The sequence below is a fragment of the Paroedura picta genome, chromosome 1 (assembly GCF_049243985.1).
Source record: "Paroedura picta isolate Pp20150507F chromosome 1, Ppicta_v3.0, whole genome shotgun sequence".
NCBI lineage: Eukaryota > Metazoa > Chordata > Lepidosauria > Squamata > Gekkonidae > Paroedura > Paroedura picta.
The window spans coordinates 31360312-31374431 of NC_135369.1; the positions used below are offsets into that span (position 1 = coordinate 31360312).

A 14120-nucleotide genomic window follows, 5' to 3' on the forward strand; every position below is an offset into this window, starting at 1 on the left:
TATACAAAAACAGGGTTCAGGTAGGCTTTTACAACGAAGTAGGGCAGGGTATCACAATAGTAAAGGTTATGACATCTGATGAATATTTCTGTGTTATAGCTTTGAGTTTTATTGCAAAGCAAAAATATATATTTGTATATATATATTTTATATATATATATATTTTTATCTACAGGTCACCTCCAACATTTTACGCCACACAAAAGCACAGGGAAACCAAAGAAATCATAGTGAGGTAGATACATAATGCTGGGATGTCAAAAATTCCTGGAACAAAACTTGGCTTAACACACTGCATGGAAATCTAAGCACACAGAGAAGCAAGCCCGGAATTGTAGGCTCAAGAGTGGTACAGGGTAGGACCAGAGAAACCTGAGTTCAAGGCCCCCCTTGCCCATGATGCTCGTCAGATGACCTTGGGACAGCCTCTCTCTCTTTTCAAAGTTAATCAATGCTGTTCGTTTTTGAGGAGGACAAAAGGGAGGGAGAACTGCATTGTGCTATCCTGAGCTCCCGGGGGGGGGGGGATTTAATCATAATAATAGCCTCCCCCGAACCATTTCAAAGATTTTGTGTTGATTAAATCCTTTCTGCCAAGGGATACTTGTGTATGTCAGAGGATTCTGGAGCTCACAGATTGTTGGTCAACCTGTTGGGCCTCATCATCATCCTACATGAACTAATAAGACATGCTGTTTAACGCCAAGTCTCCCTGTGGTTGTACATTTCAGGGGAAGATTGTTTGAGCATGAATGTGTATGTGTGTGGGGAGCTGTCTAGGAGGGAAGACCACCCACCATTCCTGAAATTCAGACACTCCTGACCCAAATCCTGCTCTACGTATTTCATGATTTGTGAAATTAAAATTACCTTATATCTCAATAGTAAAGTGGCGGGCCCCATGCCATTCATGAAAGCAGCCTCAAACAACAGGAGCACACAGAAAAGATTACAGCAAAAACAAAAACAAACAAACAAACCAAAAAACCCCCCACGCCATTTTGTATGTGAAAGCAGCAACACTAGACCATCCATAGATATGGTAGCAATCTCTACACAGTGGGGGAACTCCCATGATATGCAGAGATAATATGACCCTATGCATTAAACGAAATAACCCCCCCCCTGTAAGAACCCAGCTCATTCATGAAATGCGAAGAGCAGCCAAGAATCAATTGATAGAATGGGGAAGGGATTAGTTTGCATAAACCCCTGAGCTTATAGAGAAAATATTAGGGGGTGAGATTTCCAAGTCTTCCCTGTATAACTTCTCATGGTCTTCTAGCTTACCCCATTTCACTTCTGGTCAAAGAAACAAATCATACCACCATAATGGACTTGCAATGTGGGCTGTGTCTCCTTTGCTCAAGCCACGTCTGACCTAAACTCTCCCCACCTGGGTCCTGATTCTCTTTGATAAATGCCTCAGGAAACCCCAGGATTTACTCAGAATGCAGCTGGAGGCCCACTAGGCTCCCTTCACAGCTACAATTCCGTGTTAATTTTGGTTTTAAACACAAAATGGATTTTGCTGGCACATTTTTGTATTATCTATACTAATGATAGTGGTACTGGTACTTGTATCATGGTTTGGCCCAAGTGGTAGGCTGGGAAGGGAGGAATAGTGAGTATCTCTTCTCCCAGAAAGCACTGCTTAACGTGTGCAATCTGTGCATCACTCAGAACTGAGTCGCTAGACTTCTGAACCACTTCTGGCTGTAGCGTGTGGGCGACTATCTTTGTGTCATATTTTTTAATGCTTCTCAGACATGTGGTGGTAAAACAAGCATATGGGGGAATTTATTATATGCTGGGTAGTTAAAAAAAACAACACAGCATCCTCTAGCTGCTACTTGAAATGGTACCATTTTTCCTCTTCAGTCTATCACCTCCTTGTGTACAGTGTGTCCTTCAGCTATTACACCCACTCCAGACAGCACTATGTGTGAAATGGAGAGATCATCAGAACATCAGTTTGGGCCTCCTGTGAGATGCAATGAAATATCCCACATAGTTTGGAGCACAAGGATTTTTAAAAAGCTTTGTTTGGAGCTGTCAGGGATTGTCTATACCGAAGGAATCAAGAATATTTCAGTCAGCAGTGAAAAAAAATGTATTGAAATAGATTTCCTTAATTTTCTTTCTTCTATAAAGCTACATAACATGACCCGTTTGTGTATTAATTTCAGAATTGAAAGCTTGAGGATTGGAATTACTTTGGATGGAAGTGGGAGGGGTGGAATGTAAAGCATATTTTCTTAATTGCACATGCAAAAAAAGCCTGAATTTCCATTAATATCAATGCAATTTATGCCTGCAAGCAAAGGGAACTGACTTAACTGAATTGACCCATTGGTTCCGGTATCATCTAGTTTCACTAGCAGCAACTCTCTTAGGGCAGAGAGGGGTCTTTCTCAGCTCTGTATCCATATAATGGGTGACTATATTGATGCATTTAAAAATACATAAGCTGCCTTTGTACACATGCATCCAAGGAATTCATTGATAAAATCAACACAGCATTGCAAGGCTTAATAAAAATACAAATAAATGCGAAAGCAGGCAGGTAAGCTGAAGCTGTAACAATTTTCCCATTTAGGAAAGTAGAGACTCACAGTGCAATATTAATATAAAGAGTGGGTCAGATAGATAGAGGCCATGGAATGTACAGTGCCCAACTAAACCAAGATGCGTGGACAAAATTTCAACATGACCAGTGGCATAACATTATTCTTAGAGTCAGTTCTCACAAGGCATGGCATGAAGTTGGGTTTTTTAATTCATTTTGTAATGAGGAGTAGAGCCTCTTGTGGCGCAGGGTGGTAAGGCAGCAGAAATGCTGTCTGAAGCTGTCTGCCCATAAGGCTGGGAGTTCGATCCCAGCAGCCGGCTCAAGGTTGACTCAGGCTTCCATCCTTCCAAGGTCAGTAAAATGAGTACCCAGCTTGCTGGGGAGGGGGGGGTAAACGGTAATGATTGGGGAAGGCACTGGCAAACCACCCTGTATTGAGTCTGCCATGAAGATGCTAGAGGGCTTCACCCCAAGGGTCAGACATGACCCGGTGCTTGCACAGGGGATACCTTTACCTTTACCTTTAATGAGGAGTATCTTCTTGACAGTGCTACTGACAGAGTTTTTACTGCTGAATTCCTAAGGGCTTGACAACAAAGCATCCTTTGCATGGATCTGGTATCATGGTAAATCATTACCATCTCCATTAAAAAAAACAACACCCTAGATATGGGATCTTTGATTAAAGAGCTTCAGCCATCAGAGCTGGGAAAGACCAGTCTTGATTAAAGCAGAGAATATAGGACCAATATTACCTCTGCATTAAGCGGCATTTTGAAGATGGCCCAAAGCTCTCAGATTAAGACCCTAAATCCATTCCGCACACATAGGATAATGCACTTTCAATGTGCTTTGGAAAATTACTTCTAAAGTGCATTGAAAGTGCATTATCTATTGTGTGCAGAATAGGCCCTGGAGAGCAGCTGCCAGTCACAGCAAACAGTATTAGACTAAAGAGGCCAATGATCATGAGGCTACTTCACCCATTCAATATTGTCATGAACTATATGCCACCCTTGTTTCTGAGTAGTGGCCCTCTTACCCTTCCAATGTCAGTGCTTTTTGGGACAGTTGAAAGCACTCTTGGAATAAGGCAGCTTTCTATCCCTGTTTAGATGCATGTACTACTACTAGAAGAAGAAGAAGAAGGAGAAGAAGAAGAGTTGGTTTTTATATGCCACTTTTCTCTACCCGAAGGAGTCTCAAAGCGGCTTCCAATCGCCTTCCCTTTTCTCTCCCCACAACAGACACCCTGTGAGGTGGGTGAGGCTGAGAGAGCACTGATATCACTGCTCTGTTGGAACAGTTTTATCAGTGCTGTGGCGAGCCCAAGGTCACCCAGCTGGCTGCATGTGGGGGAGCGCAGAATCGAACCCAGTGCGCCAGATTAGAGGTCCGCACTCCTAACCACTACACCAAACTAGTTGATTACTGTAATGCACAGCTGAGGCCAGAAAAGGCAGACATTGATAATGCTGTTCTCACAGAGCAGTTCTGTCAGAGGTCTCTCAGTCCCACCCCTCACAGGGTATCTGTTGTGGGGAGAGGAAGGGAAAGAGATTGTAAGCCGCTTTGAGACTCCTTTTGGTAATGAAAAGTGGAATATTAAAACCAACTCTTCTTCTCAGCAGCACATAGGTTTTGATGATTGCATGAAGATCAGTATCTGGCTGAAATGACATGTCTTAAGAGAAATTGTAGGCCCTGACCTAACAAAAAGATTCCTAGCTATTCCTGGTGACTGGCCACCATTGGCAACAGAATACAGTGAAGGAAAACGTTCTCCTACATCTGATAGCTATAGCCATTGTTATGTCAAACTGTTCAATGAGAAACTTTTCTCCAGGCTGACATTTCTCCAGGCAGCTAGAGCTGATCTGAAAAAAAGTTCTAAACTCAGCCAATTGAAAACAGCCAGAGCCTCTCTTTGGATCGTGGCTGACTGACCTCTTCACATTTAGGCACTTGCCATTTTGCTGGACCAATAGAAAAGAAAGTATCCCTGTTGAGTAACTATGTGGAATCCCCCATGCAGAAAGCATGACAAGGGAGGTGAACGTCTGTCCAAACCAAAATTCTACATCTGTTATAGCTGCTAACGAACCTTGAAAAGATAGCTTACAAGGTAAATGGAGCCTCAAGGAACACAAACACATTTTGGTGAAGCCAAGAAACAACTTATTCTAGAGAGAAAGTCAATCTGAAGAAAACAAAAACCAAGACTTGAGTCCACCGTTATAGCAGAGAAAGTTATCACAAGAATAAAAAGTTAATGAATAAAGCTCTTAATAAAAATGAATAGTCAGACAATTTGACTGAAGGTACATGAGAAAGATGGAATCTTTTGAGGCAGCCACATACATCTAAGTGGAGCTCTTCCACTGCTAACTAGGGAAAGATGAAAAGAACAGTGAAAGACTTACATCAGCTATTTCTGACAGTATGAGATCCATGTCCATGTGGATCCAGGGAACACCAGCACTTTGTATCTACACTTTACATGCACATACATCATATTTTGTTGCCTGATTTGTTGTGGGAATCAATGCTTCAGGAAGAATATGCAACACTTCTATACACGTCAATGGACAATGTAGAGCAGTTCCTTCCACAGCAGTAAATGGAGTGGCAAGTGTGAGCAATGTATGCATGCATGCAGAAAAGAAGCTTAAGTTTCTGGAGACAATGTGATTTATGACACACAAAGATAGCATATTGGATCTTCCAGTGTCTGAGGTCCACTTAGTAGAACAGTCTTACATCATGGTTAGCTAATAGATCTAAGAAAAAGAACGCACTGTCAAATCACAGTCTACTCATGGTGACCCTTTCATGGGGGCATTCCAGGCAGAAGAGCAGCCGAGGTGGTTTGTTATTGCTTTTCTCCACAAAGCCACCCCAGTCATTCCGGGCAGTCCCCCATCCAGTTGTGGCTGACTCTGCTTAGTTCCCGAGCCCTGATGAACTCAGGCCAAACTGGGCTAATCAGGCTGCTAATATATCTAAAGGAAGTCATTATCTTATGAGTGCTAATTTTAACATGTAAACAGTAAAGTGCATCTTAAGGGGTATCAAAATTACTTAATATCTATCAAATACATATGGAATCTAATGTTAAGCCAAATTTTGTCCAAGTTTTCACATCCCCAATACCTTCAATACAAAATCAGATTGCATTAAAAAAATATTTTCCAAAACCCAAAAGGAGGAGGGGGATGGTAGAAAATAATTATAATAACAATAAAAAAATCCTCAATAGAACCTTGGATAAGACATAAAATAAAATGCAAAGAGAAGCATTTCAAATCTCATTTTTTTCAATCTTAAAAAATACATAACAGAAAAAAAATCCTTGTTTTGTCTGCTTATTTGTTAGCTCTTATAATTTGAGAAAAGTCACTGTAGCACTCTCACCTTGAACTAGTGTTTGGAATTCTTGTGTTTTGTTTGTACAAAAAGAAAAAAAAACCTTTTTAAATATGGAAAATTGTTTGGAGAATTGAGGTTGGAGAGAGAATAGAGAGACGGAAAGATTGCATAGTTGTGAACAGTGGCTTTTCATCAAGGTGAAAAAGTGCATCATCTGATAAAATAGAATCGGAATTTCCTTTTGTCCTTGTTCGGTTCCACACACTTATATATATATATATATGTATATATATAATTCTTTTTCTTCAATCAACTGCTACATGTCACACATGAAAAGATATTTACAGCACATATCCACACCCACACCCACACATGCTCCATAATTTACACCTGACATTAATAACAGCCATTCTCATAAGCTCTATCTTGGGGTGTTTCCCCCACTCATGCAAATCTGAATTCTTTTAAATACATTGTTGTTTTGCTACTTTCTAAAAAACAAAACCCTTATCTAACCCATCTCATTTAATTCTGATTTCAGCAACATAAAGGAAAAAGTGTGTTGGGGATGGTTAGGGAGGGCAGGGAGAAAGCACGAAAAAATGGTTTGTTCATTCACGGCTTTGTTTCAAAAATATTCCAGAAATTGAAAACGGTAGGGGAGAATAGAAATAAACTATTTTTTTTAAGGTTGCATTCTTGAGGTAAGAGTGATGTGAGAAAGACTTATGACAAATTACAATGCTTTAAAAAGCAATTTTAGTAATTAAAATATGAAGAATGTATAGCTGTTAAATCCTGATTGATGCAATAAAAATATTTTTTCACAAACATTGCCCCCACCCAATTCAAAGCCAATTGGTTGGGCTCTTCTTCCTTTTCCCCCCCGTCAGAAATAGAATAACATGGGACTCCTATTCCCCTTTCCTTTTGGTAACTTAAAAGAGTTTTTAAAATTAAATAACATAAACTTCAGAGTCTTCTGATGTTTTGCTGTCTGCCTCAAGTACATTTAAATATAAGTCCAATCATTTACATTGATAAAGTCCTTTTCTATTATACTTTGTAAATAAACTCTGCATTTTTGACATTTTTTCAAACTTTTTTTGTGTTTTTTAAATTTGTTTATTTTTGGATAAACACTTGGTTATAACAATCTACAGTAAGGCTGCACAGGAAGAATTCTGTGTCATTTTCTTTTTGTCTCTACGAACAAAAATATATAAAATGAGATTTGAATCTAGCACCATTTACACAGAATAATTATTGGTGTTCTTCTCTTTAATATAAAATAGCATTATTCAACACCATTCCCCACCCGCACCCACAATTACATTAAATCAGAAATGTCAGCACAGGTACAGCAATGCTTAAAGGTATTGGCAGGGTATAGTGAAAGTGGGGAGGCAAAATAAAAGAGGGAGGGGAAGGGTGAACTCATCCATATACCACAGCTTTTAAACATGATATTAAAAGTCAGGTGGCTAGACTTTTCCTTCGAGGAAGGCCAAACCAGGAAAAGAGAATACTGAAGTACAGAACACAGGATACGGAAGCCAAAAATGGTATCTGAAACTGCTGCACCAAGTGCAGGATGGGTGTAAATTGAAACACAAATTGATCTGCACTGGCAGATCAAATACAAATCAATCAGCCCAAGGCCAATCAGTCAATCCCCATTTTCATCACAGACATTCTCATACCAGTCATACAATGATATATATATATTACATTTATTTATATAGATATAATTAGTACAAAAAATATCCACACTAGGGGCTAGAACTAGGGAATTTGAACCAAAACGACTAGGTTCAAAGCAACTCACCCTAGGGCTCAGTGAGTGACTTTAGGTAAGTCAATTGTTTGTCAAGATCTTCCAGATGGGAAGCCATAGTGACTTACCTCACAGAGTATGATGAGAGACAACCAGACTCTATAGCACTTTTAGGAATAAAAATAATTTTAAAGTGCCATATTATTATTACTATATCAGTAGTTGTATTATTTATTAAAACACATCCTAAGTAGCTCCCCCAGCCCCACCAAGCTTAGTTTGAAATAAATGAAAAATCCTGCATAACAGCACAGAACTGGATTTGTCCCTGTGAATAGTATTCTAGAAATGTGATGAAAATCCTTCTGTAGGGCAAGCCTCTTAAGGGTATGTCATCAAAATGACCCTAAATCAACTGTCGTGGTTTCTTTTCAGGCAACCGTGGCAACTACCGTCTATGGAAGGAGACTGAAAATTTTTCATCTGAGAAGCCTGAACCTTTTCACCACCAATGTCTTCTGAAAGGAAGTCATGATAAGTCAAAGCTCTTCCCAGCTGCACCTCACTGAGCGGCCTGTGAGATGGGAAATGGTGCTGGCAATGTATTAAAATAAGAATACAAATGTATGTAAACAAAGTAAATCAAATAGCACGACCTGCCAGGCTTTCCAGTTTGCCACTGGGGTTGGGGGGAGCTTTCCCGGCTGGTGGCAGGAGAAAAACTGTTGACCAAGAATGGGATAACTCAGAAATTACTTCAGTCCCCTTTGGAAATTGCCAGAAACTCTATGTGCCCCCTCAGCAACCCGACATGTGGAAGCCAAAGATCTAGAATGTTCCCCCTCTTATTCCCTCATCAGCAAAGTTCATGCCTTTTTGTAAATGTTTTCCTCTGAAAAGGAAATATTTTCACACCATCTTTTGACAGAAAGAGCATTGTTTAGAAATAATGGCATCTGATGCAGTTATGCATAAAGAGAATCAAGCGTATTTTTTTGGGTGGAGGACAGATGGACTAAAAGCCCCAAACCTGCATCCCTTATAAGATCCGCTCCAGCCTATTGGATTCCACTGTCAATATCCATTTGGCAAAGCTGGTAATATTTTCCTGCTTGGCATGAAATCTGCCTTTTTTGATTGGGAGAGTGATCTGTTTCCTTCTATCACTGACTTCTTCCCATGGGAGAAGACTTTTGTTTTCTATTAGGAGCTCCCTTATTGATCTTCATTCCTGTTTGTTTTAATTGTTGCTTTACAGCTATGTGACGTTAAAGCTGATTTTAATTATTATTTAACTGTTTGCCACCTTGAGAGGAGACCCCTAGCTGGGCAGAAGGGTGGGATACAACTGCTGTAAATAAATAAGGTACTGAAAGAGCAACTCTTAAAAACCACACGTCTGGAATGGAGAGGTGGTGAAGAGAAGAGATAGTAAGGAATAGTTGCAGGCCAAGTTAGTTTTATTATAGAGACAAAATGTATTATAAATTATTACGGAGACAAACTGTATTACAAATTTATGGGGGTTATTTTGTGGGTTTTATATGCTGGATTATTGTAATTTTTACTATGATTTTAAGCCGCCATGAGACGGCCTGGCCGAGAGTGCGGCCAATAAATTACATAATCTTTCTACCTTCGTATTTCGCTAAGGGGTAAGTAGGTGGAGAGTGGGCGGGGCCGATCTGGGTGAGGGTCCAATCGGGAGGCGCAAAGCGCCTTCCAACTGGCCCCTCACCAAGATAGACAGCAGTTCTAGCCAGTTGGATGAGGGCATAATCTAGGCCCTCACCAGGACAGGCCAGAAAGCGATGGGGAAGTGGCAAGACACCGTGAGTAAACAAGGAGGCCTTCCCCTCAGGCCTAGAAGCACATCCAGGGCCTTGAAGAGACCTCGGGTGTGCTTCTAGGCCTGAGGGGAAGGCCACGCCGCCGATGGGGGGGGGATGGGTAGGAAGTAGGCCTTCCCCTCGGGCCCAGAAACGCCACACCTGGGGGCAATGCCACCTCTATGCGTCTGCTGGGCGGCCACAGCAGGGGGGGGGGCTTTCAAAGTCCATTCTCACGGGCTTTGAATCAAGTAAAATAAATAAATAAAATACTTAAAGCTGTTAGGTTTACTTAAATAGTACTGTATTTTTGCATGAATACCGATTCCCATATAGCTTCTCTGGAGCTGTGCATTTTAAAGGGAGAAGTAAAACTTACCTCTCTGAATATACTTCTATACAAAACATATGAATGAACGTCTACAATGTGCTTGTACTTAATGTGATGGGAAAGTACTAGCATTTATTGTTTGCATTGGTTCTCTGAGTAGGGAGCACAACAACCAAAAATACCACTGGGATTTGAGAAGCCAGTTTCCTTAGGATCACCTCTCTCCTATCCCTGCTAGGCCAGAAGAAATGGACTAAAAGGCCTAGCAGGGTGAGGTTTTCTCATAGGCAATTTTAAATCTAGATCATGCTGACATCTTTACAATACAGATGAATTCTTTAAGACATGTTTACCCCTGGGGGAAGTATTATTGTCATGACTTCTCCCAACGAATGTTGAAACATGTCTCTTGTTCAGGAGACAGAGAATTCTGTGTTAGATTTCCAAGAGCTGTTCACAAAGCTACAGTTCCAGAGATCCTTGTTAAGCAAAGATGACTGCTAAATTCAGTTGTTATAGTGAATGCCCAACATTTGGTGAATGCCAACACAGTCAATTGAATCCTGACAAGCTCAGATGAAATCTGTGAATGTCCAAGTACTTATCAATTTGACTGAAGCTGAGGATAGTTAAATTCAAAGACTGGGCCACAGACAGACATATCTTTCTATAAATTTGAAAAAAGGCCCAGGTTTGCAAAGAAATCTGAAACAAAATATGTGGGGGTTAACCTTTCCAAATAACAGAAGCAGCAACTGTAGCTTTAAGAAACAAAGCCATCTCAGTGGCCATTGTGAGTTGCTAGTTAACCACAACAGTATTGCTGACTTCCATCTTTCGGTTTCCGTCAGAAGGAAGGCCCAGAGCTCTTTGCAAGGTCTTTGGTGGCTACTTGACACCATATGACCTGGGTTATTCACTCAAGATTGACTGCTTGCAGCAGCCACCCCATTAAATCCATTGCGGAGCAGTAATTAGCATTTGAGGCTAGGATATGGGAGCCCCAAATTCAAAATCACATTACTGTGGAAGGTCACTGGGTAACCTTAGGCCAGTCACACACACTCAGTCTAACCCACCTCACAGTATTGTTATTATAAGGATAAAAGGAGATGAGAATAATGCAAGTTACTTTATTTATTTATTTGTTTGTTTGTTTATTTATTTATATTTCGACTTATAGACTGTCGTTCCCCAAAAGAGCTCACGGCAGTTTACATCATAACGATAAAAAACAATGGATACAAAGATAACCCCATAAAACCCCCAAATTATCAAATAAGCAATGATCAAATGACAAGAAGCGTTAGGCGCTCATCTCCTCCCAACTTGTTCAGCCTTTGGGTCCCCATTGTGGAGAAGCATGGGGTACAAATTAAATAATAAATATAGCTTTAAATGGGGGGCAGATAAAAGGTAGTTCGGCTGGTAGATAGGAAGGAAACGGGAAAAAAGGATAAAGGCTGTGGGGGCTTTCAGGGGAGGGAAAGAGGAAATTGTGTATGTGTGTGTGGGGGGGGGGGAGATGAAATTAAATTCCTAACCACACTCCACAAGTCTTTGTGGATCCCCTGCTTGCAATATATACATTTCTTGCCTTTTCATGAATGCTGATATTCGCAGGCTATCATTATTCGCTATCTTTTAAATCTTTGGACATTCATAACATTCATCTGGGATTAGCAATATTAATGTCAACAGTCACTAAATGCCAAATGTTCAGTAATTTGTCCTTAGACTTTGGTGGCAATTCATCCAGATTGACCTTCTACCATCAACTCCTGCCCCTCCCGAGCAGAATTTGGCACTATCAAGAATAATTTCTTTTTAAGGAATTTTAGCACTGTTGGAGAAGAAAGGTGAAGCTAGGGTTTGGGGTATAGGGGAGAATACCATGCAGCGCAATAAACTGATTTATTGCATGCATGTGATAAATATTACAAAATACTTTTCAAAAAAAGAAAAATGTCACTATAGGGAGGAATCCCTTGGGTTTTCCTGAATTTTTCACTAACATCCTCTTCTATATTATCCGTTCTCCCTCACCCATGTGTTGCATCATGTGGAATGTTGTTTTTTTTAGGAAAAGCACAAGAATTTCCCCTCTGAATGGCCATGCCCTGTTTAAAAGTATTGTGTAAACGCATTCCCAACCTTTGCTTCTTTCAAGCCTTTTAGAAGCATGTAGATCTGACTGGCTGTTCAATGTCTTCAAGTTTTTCAATCCCATACCATTCCACCACACATTCCCTTTCTCTTTCCCATGCAATGGCACCCTTTGTGATCCCTGTACATAGAATCCCTTGGAAGGCTGCTGATAGACTGACTGGGTCTGATGTCTCAATGGGCAATCCTCAATATAAACTTTATTTCAGTGTTTGGAAGGACATATTTCTGCTCACAATTTTGCATTAGAAAGGAAAAAGGCTAGAAGCAACTATCATTGATATTCTAATATCGCATTGAGGGAGTTTTCCCCTCCATCACTCTCTATCAACTACACATTCAGGTTGTTTCTTAATGACCTCATGACTGTTTCTGTACTGAGAACTTTGCTGCCTTGGCTCCCGTGCAGAAGCACAAATTCGCGGTAAGCGAGGTGCATTGGGCCAAATGCTCCCCTGTGTGGGAGCAGGAAGAGGTGGGGCAAACTGCCCTGGCTCAAACTCCAGCCTGCAATCTGGTGCAGAAATGGTCCATGTTTAGAACTACCTTTCAGGTCAGAGCTGGACCAAAGATATTCAGAAAGACTTGTGAGCACTGTTCCTCACATCAGGGTTAGGCTACATTGGCTACAATATTCTTTATTTGGTCTCTAGGTCACTAGTTGCCAATTCTGGCCTTGTGTTGGCCTATTAAATTTCATCCCTTAGTGACCTGACACCTATGGCTGACAGCAATAAATGGTAGTAATTTTGAGCAATAAAATGTAGAATTTGAACTGGTTCTCTGCTACTACAGGAACTCTCAGTTCTGTAATGCTGTTATTTCCACAGAATTCAATTAAACTAAAATTCCATTGATACCAGGGCTGATTCTTTGCTAACCATTTTACATGTTGAATACAGTGAGGAAACACAATATAATTAGATTCAGTAGCCCCTGGTCACATGTTACAGCAATCACAGGTAAATCCTGCATGAATATGTGTACATCTGTCAAAAAGAGCTGATTTGTGTTCACTTGAGAAATAAAATGTGGGGACCAGTATGTGGATAAATATGGGGCTTCAATTACATATTCAGCTGTACCTATGTTGAATTTAACATGAGAATTACTCAGAGTATGTGGAAAGAAAAATTAAGTATAAACTACACAGATTAAAATGTGTTTACTGAAATTGGCGAATGAAGCTACAGGCAGCAAAATAAAGAACATGCTTAAATCCTTGCTAAATAAGCAATATAATAATGCCACAATAGGTTTTACATAGGTGTATTTATAGACCTCTTATTCTATACAAATAGCTGCTTTCATCTGTGTAAGGTAATTGCATCATGATAAAAAAGTTTTAAAGATCAAAATGTTACAGGCACCATTTTGCCAGGTAATAGCACCAATTGTTTGTTGGCATTGGTGTTCATTACAGCCGATCTCTTCTGCACATTTTAGAAGCTTTGAAAATTTGGCTCAGATTAAATACATCTTCTCCTTCCCCTCTCTAACCTACTCTCCAGTGACATTTGACAGAATTTGACAGTGTAAAGAAACACTTTGTGGAGGTAACAAGAAGTCCATAGCCCAGAATGTTCTTTAAACTAGGTCAGACCAAATGGACACTGCCATTGGTTAAACCCCTTTGAAGCACCAACAAGTTGCATGTGAGAAACAGACTGAAAATTTAAAAGAAAATTGTGAATGTGGATCTGAAATGCCAACATGAAATACCCAAGCTGGGCTGTATCTTGTGTCTGACTATGAGAGAAGACTGTTGCCTTTAAGCTGACCAAGGAAATATGGCTGCTGATTCACTAAAATTGGTCTCAAGATCATCCTGTTGATGTCAAGAAACTTTGGGATACTCCTTTCTGTTATTTGATGCTTTTTTATACTATGAAGGATGCTCTAATGGAGGAAGGGAATTATCAAATATGCAACAAGACTAGAAGGTGGAGAGAGGATGAGACTAAATGATGAAAAGTTTGCTGTCTCCTCTAAGGGCTTCTTCAGACATAGATATAATTTCTGCATAGAAAACTGAATATACTCATATTTCCTTCAACATGAGATATCTGCTGGTAG

At 40.2% G+C, this 14120-nt stretch overlaps 1 long non-coding RNA gene across 1 annotated transcript in view; it reads left to right on the forward strand.

Moving 5' to 3' along the window:
* LOC143835119 (uncharacterized) overlaps window positions 1–13316 on the forward strand; it is a 36502-nt gene extending 23186 nt beyond the window's left edge. Inside the window, exon 3 of the long non-coding RNA XR_013230008.1 lies at window positions 8154–13316. This is a non-coding gene — a long non-coding RNA (uncharacterized LOC143835119). The remainder of the gene's footprint in view (window positions 1–8153) is intronic.
* The last annotated feature ends 804 nt before the right edge of the window (window positions 13317–14120 follow it).